Source organism: Trematomus bernacchii, unplaced genomic scaffold (genome assembly GCF_902827165.1).
Source record: "Trematomus bernacchii unplaced genomic scaffold, fTreBer1.1, whole genome shotgun sequence".
NCBI classification, from domain to species: Eukaryota; Metazoa; Chordata; class Actinopteri; order Perciformes; family Nototheniidae; genus Trematomus; species Trematomus bernacchii.
In genome coordinates, this window is record NW_022987575.1 from 157,060 (window position 1) to 167,105 (window position 10,046).

A 10,046-nucleotide genomic window follows, 5' to 3' on the forward strand; every position below is an offset into this window, starting at 1 on the left:
TATGGAAAACTAAACAACAAAATACATATCCACTGATTCTAACTTTAGCACCAATCTACTGAGTCTTACCATTCAGCTTGTGGAAGTTATAATTGCAACTCAACAGCACGGCATCTCTGGGCTCAAAATTAAATCTTACACAAAGTGTATTGTGCATAAAATGATTAGCATAAGCTATGAGGTCATAACATGTTTAAGCTACATTGAGCAATATTAATTGTATGTATATATGAAACACACAAACATATCAATTAGTTTAGTGCCGTAGTGAATTTATACAAAATCTGACGTTCTGAGGAGGATAAAGAACAGGTCAGATCCCAGTAACATGCTTCAGTAAAAGACTGGCAAAATAAAACAAAACAAAAACTGCAATCCTGCGGACAATTCTACAAATTAAAAATACTGTTACAGTGCTCAAATTCCACCAACTAAAAACACCAAGCAATGACTTTTAACAATCCATTTTTACTGAAGCCTTTCCATCAAAGCGTTTTTGCTCCTACAAATGTTAGGCGAAGGAGCATTTCATATTTTCAAACGGGGGGAAAGGGCTTTGGTGGACCAAAGGGCTTTGGTGGACCCGGCTCCGGCCATTTTCCCCTCAATTTTTGCATGCTCTTAGATTGAGGCACTTCACTCACTTGTTCATCACATTTTTCCAAGAAGTCTTCCATCTTCTGTCCAAAAGCTCCCTTCCTAGCCCGGTACAGTTTCAGCAGGCAAGGCACATGTTTGTCAAAGGCTGCACCGAACGTCCCCAGGAGGTCTTTGCTGATCTGATGAAATTCTTCAGATATCTGAAAAACAGAAATTACAAAACAATGTAATTTGATTGAAACCACAATGTCATGTTTTTTTCTGTGCAGCAAATTCCTGGGTAGCCGTCTTGTTCAAAGTCTGCACCATCTTAAGGGGATAGTTTGGATGTTTTGAATTGAAAAAAAAAACTGGTATTACAATTTTGGGGACTGATTGGAAAGTGGGGCGTAGTGTGTTGGAGGGGCCTGTAGTGGAGTGGTAGGGCAGGGTATAGTATAGTTTGCCAATTAACTGACATACACAGTCAGTGTGAATACAGGGCCAGTTCGCACCTTTTCCGTGACAAAGGCGACAATGTTTGAGAAGAGTCTCTTGATTGGAGCCTGCACTGCATGTGATCCAACCCTGAAACACAAGAGAAACATATAGGACATTCAGTTCAGAAGATATCATTTTTTAAACTTTTAATTCGTTAGTTTTCATCCTTTCCTTATATACTTAGTAGGACTTAACAAAAAAACGATTTAAAACTCAGTTAATGGGGTTAATTTTTAAATTGCTTCAGTTTATCATCGTAACAGATCAAAACGTTCGGATTCATTTTACAATAAATCAATAAATGGTATTCTTCTACAAACAAAAAACAAAACAATTAATACATTTAAACAAACCACTAATAGTATATTAACTACTTAATTCAAAATTAACATTCACTTTAGATAATAACACCGGCTACTCTAGTAATGAGTTACCCCGACAGTGAAGAATAAACATATGTATAACTAGTTTAGCTAGTTCCAGAGGTAGATAAAATAGCTAAGTGTGTTTGGTCTAACTTGAAACGTGTGTTTTGCTCCGCTCATCGGTCCGTCAGCGGCTGAGCTTTAGGTGAGCACCGAGCTGTGACCTAAACACGGCAAGTGTTGCGGCAAAGTATATATTTTTTCTCTCTCTCTTAATTCCCCAAGCCCCAAAATTCACTCGATGATTAATATACCCGTTTTAGGAAAAGTCACGAAGTTTGAGATTTGTTTTACCCTCAACTAAACAACAAGACCTGTAACACAACAATGTCAGAGTCACCGGCTGCCGGCTACCCCAATAAACAGACGTTAATAACCGGTGTAACGGCGGAACAACAATGCCGCCCCCCCCCCCATTCCGTGTATCGTCACATACACACAAGTTCTGTATAAAACGTATGAACATGGCTCACAGCGAAAATGATAACACATACATTAACGCCATGGTCTACATGCGCTTGTATATATTTTAGACTAATTATTATATTAAACATTGATTTTAATTTCTAACAATCCCTCCTTTCACACCTTTTAAGGTGTGAACACAATACTGAAATTAATGAGTTCTTCATCTGTAAACATTGATTTTAAATTTCTAACAGTCGCCGCCATGTTTCGACGTCACGTTCACAGTGATCCCTTTTTATTTACTACAAGACAAATGTGCCGTTTTATTTCATACAGTTCCATTTTGATTGAGACAGGGAAATAATCTAAACCTCACGCGTGGCGTTTCACTGTCAAGGGGGGCGATATAGCGTGTATGTAATTACATTGCAAATACTGACTTGAGCACCACCACTGTATGGGTTAGCCCTACCATAGATTACCCAACAAAAATGCTCTGGCGCCGCCACTGACTATAACACCGGTCGTCTCACTATCTAAAATGCATTATAAACGCCTTCAGGTGCTTGAACATAAATTCAACGCCATCTGTAGCTAAGCTAGCAAACCTGTGGTGGGTAGTTGAAGTCATTGTGTCTATCTTTTGGTTTAAATAGTACAGTGCACTTTACTGTTAACATTCCTTGTTAGGTAAAACACACACTTACCCGATTAGGCAAACGAGGTAGACAAATGTCCCAAGAATCCCCAACTTCACACCGATGTGTCTGACAAATTCACTCAGCGACGGGACCCTGCAGAAAAACCCCGTAGACGAAAGCAATGCGCATGCGCGCATCCGGTGTGACAGTCTGCACAGCAAGCAGTTGACATTCAAATGTAAATATTAACTATTCTGATTGGAGGGGAGAAATACATATTTTAAAGAAGGAGAACTCTGATTGGTCGCTAATTTCATATATGTATGGCCGTTCAACTTGTACTGGCCCTCTCTTGCAACTTGTCTGAGGTGAGTGGCTGTTCTTCTTATAAATTCATTGTGAAGCTGGTTAACATTTGTTTCTAAAATAAGGGCACATTTATGTCATTTATTAACAAGCAGGTTAAATGCTTCAATAGCTTAAATAAAGTAATGTTTGAAGTCATTCAACTATGAACAATTAAATATATTTCAAGGCATACTTTATTTATTCAAGGTTGGAAGAAGTAATCTGATCCTTTACTTTAGAACAAATACTCATTAGCACATTTCTTTGCTAAATATACTTCAAGTATCAAAAGTTAAAGTCAGGGATGCAAACTTGTCACCTTTTGGCGAAATTCGCCGTTTTGAATCCAAAATAGGTCGTTTGTGTGATTCATGTAGATCTGCAATAAAAATATGTTTGGGGTATGGGGGGGGGGTCTGGGACCCGGAGTAATCTGTGGCCGCGAGCTGTTATGTGCCATCGCATGGTGTATATATATTATAATGCAGCGCGATCTGTGTGCTGGAGTCTTCTGCTCATGGATGTATAATAAGGCTCTGCTGCTCCGGGATGAGGGTCTAGCTTCAGCAGCTACATTATCTACGGGTGCGTTCGTTAATATTAACTCTGCGGTCCGGAGTCACTGTGGCACAGACTGCACCACTGAACAGCTGTTAGAACGGGCCGTTGTTATCGTTGTCAAGCTAGCTAACTAGCATACCTTGTCACTATCTGCTAACGTTAGCTTTAGCCTTAGTTTTCTAATAGTTTTTTTCATAGGCTATAAACGGAGGTGGTATAAGTATAGATCTTGTACTTGAGTAAAAGTAGAAGTACTCAGATCTTGTACTTGAGTAAAAGTAGAAGCACTCAGATCTTGTACTTGATTAAAAGTAGAAGTACTCAGATATTGTACTTGAGTAGTGGGGGGGGGGGGGGGTGGAGTACAGAGCTTCGTGACCGCGGATTGGAGGGAAATTACAAACATATTTGTCATTTATGAACAAAGGAAAGCTGGTTAAATGATTCCATAGCTTAACCCTCCTGTTGTATTCGTTTTTTGTAACAGCAATAATATTCGTGGGTCAATTTGACCCAGTGCATGTTTAATTATCCAAAAATGGTCAGAAGCCCCAAAATCCAGATTTTTTTTTTGTACACAGTTTGTACCTTTTATTACTATCAATGAAATCAATATTTAGTGCAATTGTGTTATTCACCTCTCACAGATCATGGTTCCATTAGAATAAGTCACTCGTTTTTCACAAAACATATACATTCAAACACATTTTTCTATTTTCTTTTTTACATTGGAAAAACCTTGATATAAAATACATTAGTTTTGCATAACATAACATTTTTTAAATTACTTTTAAAATGTTCCAACTTTTTTTCCAATTGGTTGATGTTGATAAATAGAGACGAGACACCTCTTCTGTTCAGGGTCAAATTGACCCGTTCACTTAGAATCAAGCCAAATGAGTCATAAGGATTTGTATTGAAAGTATGTGTGTGTGTGTGTGTGTGTGTGTGTGTGTGTGTGTGTGTGTGTGTGTGTGTGTGTGTGTGTGTGTGTGTGTGTGTGTGTGTGTGTGTGTGTGTGTGTGTGTGTGTGTGTGTGTGTGTGTGTGTGTGTGTGTGTGTGTGTGTGTGTGTGTGTGTGTGTGTGTGTGTGTGTGTGTGTGTGTGTGTGTGTGTGTGTGTGTGTGTGTGTGTGTGTGTGTGTGTGTGTGTGTGTGTGTGTGTGTGTGTGTGTGTGTGTGTGTGTGTGTGTGTGTGTGTGTGTGTGTGTGTGTGTGTGTGGCCTCGTGGCCTCCACTTGCACTGCCGGGTCAGATTGACCCAAATACCATCTCTGTGATATAGACATGTAGGGGGGGGTTCCAAATGCATGACATGAACCATTTTAATTGTACTTGTTTATTGCACTAATTAAGGTAAGGAGAAGAAGTTTCATACAAAAAAAAATACTTGAAAGTATTTTTCGTAGATTTTCACACTTTCAAACGGGTCAATTTGACCCTGAATGTAACAGGAGGGTTAAGTAAAGTAATTTTTTGAGTCATTCAACTATGTACAATTAAATATATTTCAAGGTATACTATATTCAACGTTGGAAGAAGTACTCATTAGCACAATTGTTAGCTAAATGTACTCCAAATATCAAAAGTAAAAGTACTCTTTATGCAGAATTCATATTTTCACAGAATGATATTATGGTAATTGTATTATCCTGTTTTTATAAATGCAAGAGCATTTAAGCATTTACAACGTGGACCAAATGTTTAATCACCATGTGTGCAAGCATTGTGTTTGCAAGGTTTAATTTTAATTTTAATTTCACAGAGTGACGACTATTGAGCAGTTCATTACTGGTGAGTGTTGGTCAAAGACAGTGTTTGTAGTAACATATACCATGACAATATGTGGAACTTTCCAGTCTTTTCTTTGCAGGGTTTAATGCTGTTTTTTCCCCACAGATTGACAGCTTTGAGCAGTTCTCTACCGGTGAGTTGTGATCCAAGACACTGTCAGTAGCATAAAGTATAATGAAAACAGATAGGCCCTTTATTAGTGTAAATGTAAGTGATTAGCAGCTTCTAATACAATTGATAATTTTTTTCTTTATAACTATTGTATGCTAAGCTATGCGATTGTATTGTACATTGTGTTAAGTAATTATATTTCCATGTCTGTGATGCTGATTAGTTTCTTCTCTGTTCTAGTTAAACAACCTACCGGCTTGACCAGCTACCTACTCATCTACCTTCTTCACTAGCTACCCATCTACCTTCACCACCTTCTCATCTACCTTCTTCACCAGCTACCCATCTACCTTCACCACCTTCTCATCTAGCTTCTTCACCACCTACCCATTTAACTTTACCGGCTACTCATCTACCTTCAACACCCAGCTTTATCTCGTGAGCAGTTACAGTAAGTACATTTTTGTTGAACAGGATGCATCAACTATTAATGGACTTGTACGCTTTTGTTGCAGTTGAAATAAGTAATTGCGTAATTATTTGTACTATTTAAGGGGTCTGCTAATGTCTTTATTAATTCTAACAATGCCTACATACTTTCAGATGCCACGTGGTAAATCGTCCCGCCGTTCCCAGGCTGCAAAGCTACGCGTGGCTGGGACACGTGTGGGACATCAGCAGCCTGGCAATGCCAGTTTCGCACGTAAGTAGTCGAGGATTTTGTCATTCAATTTTGTATATGTTTAGGGTGTCCATTTTGGTTGTATCATTGTAAAATGTTTTTGCATGTGCATTTTTTACAGGTAGGCTCGTGCACAGATACACCCCTCTGTGGGCAAGCGAGCTAGTTATGATGAGGAGAATTGACTGAAATACACTTGATTTCTTTGCATTCATTTATAGATAACTATCATGAAGCAGTGTTTGAAACATGGATTTGTTTGAAATATATACATTTTAAAATGCAATCACCGGTAGGACCCTTTATGCATTTGAGCCCTTTCCCTTCTAAAATCCTCTGCACGTGCCCGTTTACAGGTGTTATTGTAGGAAGGTGTGTTATTATTGCTTACATAATTTAAGAATTGTAAAGGTTCATTAAGTTTAATGTCGGTGTCATTTTCTCTGTTTTTAAATAGCCGCTGGCGGTACGGGTAACCGCCATAGAGTGCAGAAATGGCCAATTTCGTCCCTGACCGGACGACAACACAAGATGGTCATACCAGCCGAGTCTCCAGACAAGGAAGTATGAATTGTTTTCAGATTTTGTTAACAAAGTCTGGGTAATCATTAGTGATTTTCATTTGAAATAATGTCTTCTGTTGTTACAGTTTGTCCTCCTTGTTGGAGCTTCACATCTCCGTTCCATCGTCGATGGAATTGTGAAGATGCCAGAGGGAAGGTTTTCCTTTGGTGCCATGTCCACACCGGGGGCATGCGCAACCCAGCTGCGAACCGAGGCAGCCAATGCTGTGCTGCCTAGGACACCAGATGCAGTCTGTGTGATGGCTCCGAGCAACAACCTGACATCCAGTAGGACCATCACCGAAGCAGGAGAGGACTTTGCGAAGCTCCTCGTGACTGCCTGCAGTCGCTGGCCTAACGTAAGCTTATTTTTTATTGTATTTATTATAGTTCTTATAATATTACATTTTGTATTCTTATTGATGTGGTTGTATGTTTATGAATTTCTGAAAAATTGACATTTTTATCAACAAATTGTGAAAAATAGCGTACCTTTGTAACTTTGATTAGGTTTTTGCCATGGACTTCCCCCCGCGCCTTACCGTTGACCCTGACTACCAAGACATGATGCGTCAGGAATTTCGTCGTGTTGCGGCACGTATGGGTATGTTTAACAAATATTTAGGTTCAAGTACTACCGTAAATCATTTTTATCATTTTCCTATTTTTCATTATTCTTTGTTTTAAAAGAGCAAAATATAATATCTGTGTGGATATGTTAGTAATTGATCTTGTTGGTTTTTTTAGGCGTGAAGTACACACCGCTTGCAGAGTACTTCCCTTTCAAAGAACTTGACCTGTGGAGCAGAGATGGCGTGAGTGACATGGCAAATGGAAACGTTTTCTCTGTATACTTGTTTGTAGCTGAAATTCCAAGTTCCGTTCTTGAAAAAACATATTGAAGGTTATGTGCTATTTGTAAATGTATTTGTTTTTGCAGGTGCACTTGAGTGACAGTGCGGGAATGCCAATCCTGGTCGGTTCTATCTGGAACGCAACATACATGCAACTTGTTCCAGCCGAGCCGAAGCCATCTCCTGTTGTCCACAGAAGATCACCGCCTGCGAGGAGAGTCACTCCAAGGGTGATTGTCAAAGGAGAGGTTGCCAAATCACCGCAACTGGATCCTTCCAAGTGGACCGTTTTCGGACAGGGCAGGAAGGTAATTGTGTGGCAGACATCTTTCAATAAGAGTGATATTCCCTGAGCAGTTTGCCTTGATAATGGTGGAAGAGTACCCATTTGATTAACACAAGCTATGCTATTTATCTTTACAGAGGAGCCAACACGATGAACCTGAGCAGTCCATTGATGCACTTAAAGAAGCAGGGACTGTTCAGCAGGAGGTAGGTCAACTTTGTAGTATGCTTTGAAATCATTGGGGTATGTTTATTGCAGTTTATATGTGCATTTCTTTTTCTAAAACAGTGTTTCTTCATTTTTATTTCACAGGAATTGGAGGAGAGTTATCTTCCACTGACACCTGTGTGGTTCAGCAGTGCAATGTTGGTTGAGATGGACAAGATTAGTCCATCCCATCTTCCTGGCCCTGATGAGTGCACACCACCGGTTCCAACACTACAAAAGGTAATTTGTTTGTATGTTGGTTGATGCCCTATTATAAAATGTATCCTTCCTGACAAACTTTACAGTGAGGACAACTTATACTGTCCATAAGGAGTTATTAGTGGAGGATTAATCATTTTGTTTTCCTTACGTTAGAAAGCAAAGTTGGAGCTGAAGCAGAGGGCTCCTGCCTCCAAGAAAACCCTGGCAAAGCGACAGGTTGTTCTTGTTTTCTTCTTTTTTAAAGGCAATATAGGACTTGTTTAAAACTAAGAAGTTACACGAATATCGGTGGTGTTATTTATTCTCAAGTTTACTAAATTGTTTTGTTTTTTTTAGGGGGAGGCAGCTCCCATTGTTGTGGAGGTGATTTTACGGCCACCTACCAGTAGAGGGACAGTTGCTGTGGAGCAGCAGGTCTGTGCTCTTTGTGTGAACGATGTGCTTTCAGAGTGACATTTGAATGAATCATGCTAATTTATTGACATAGTTACTTTTGCTCATTGTTAAAATAAAATAGTTTCAGTTGTTAGCCTGCATGCAGTCAACGTTGTTTCAAGTGTACACAATCAATGACAAGAAACCTCTCTTTTGAGTTCCATTCAATATGTGTGTGGGTAAGTAGAAAAACAAAAGTTAATATATAACAATAATCATTTTGTATTAGTAATTGTATATCTTTCTATTATTTAGTTAAACGTTTGTGAAACAATTTAAGACACATAGTGTTTTTAGCAGTTTTTTTATATATTAATTTTCTTCTAGGAGGAGCCATTGCCGGGGTTGGAGCCATTGCCAGGGTTGGAGCCATTGCCGGGGTTGGAGCCATTGCCGGGGTTGGAGCCGATGCCGGGGCTGGAGCCATTGCCAGGTTTGGAGCCATTGCCAGGAGTGGAGCCATTGCCCCGCGCAGAGCCATCACTGAGCGTGGAGCCATCATCCAGCAAGGAGCCATCATCCAGCAAGGAGCCATCACCCAGCGTGATAGTGGATGTTGATGACAACAGATGGAGAACAGGTAAGGGCTATGCTTGCATGTGTTCAGAAAAAGTGCAGCTGGCTGTTGTCGCAGGGACTGATGTGAGGTATGCATCCGTTTCTGACAATACGATATCTGTTGCATGTTCTATAGCGGCTGCGATCAAACATTTGATTGCGCCTGTGTGTTCGTGGAGCAGTACAGATATCAATGCCATACGTGTTGCAGGGTCAAAGCTTAACTCGTTTGTATTAGGGGAAGCCCATAAAATGAATGTAAAGCCAAAGAACTTGTGCAGGTTGGTTGAGCAGACCAGTGTGTTTGGACGTAAGTGGAACGTCAATATGGGTCTGCCAGTGTACGGCGAATTGAATTTGTCTGAAGGGGAACAGGTATTGTCGGAGAAGCTGCTTGAACACTTATCCAGGGATGGCATGTGTCTGTTTAGCCTAAATTCCGCAACCAGTGTCATTATTCAACACAATGACTGTATTGTGGTCGTTGATTGTGGCACACGTGCTGCGTCTGGGTTAGCATCCAGTTTTGGCACATCTGTAGCCGTGTTCAACACATGCCTTAATGACCTGATGTTTTACATCAGGAATCTCAATAATTCATTGAATGCACAGAAGTTTAGCATTACAAGCCTTTCTGTGAAAGCAGCTGAAGTTAATTCGGAGACGGCTAGAGTCATTGATGGGGATATGGGGTGTGTCAGGGGAACATTCAGTGAGGGTGATCAACGCTTTAAATATGCAGGACTTCAGTGCATGGCTGTAAGTTTGGTAGGCATAGCCAAACACAAAATTGACAGCGTGTTTACATGGCAGACCGACAACCTGGATAAAGTTGTTGTACTTGGTGACAATCTGTACACCTCCCTGCGTGA

At 40.1% G+C, this 10,046-nt stretch overlaps 1 long non-coding RNA gene across 1 annotated transcript; it reads left to right on the plus strand.

Moving 5' to 3' along the window:
* The first annotated feature begins 8,332 nt into the window (after positions 1–8,332).
* Positions 8,333–8,967, plus strand: LOC117479700. Its single transcript, XR_004555589.1, has 3 exons — positions 8,333–8,397; positions 8,518–8,595; positions 8,944–8,967. It is a non-coding gene; the product is annotated as an uncharacterized LOC117479700 (long non-coding RNA).
* The last annotated feature ends 1,079 nt before the right edge of the window (positions 8,968–10,046 follow it).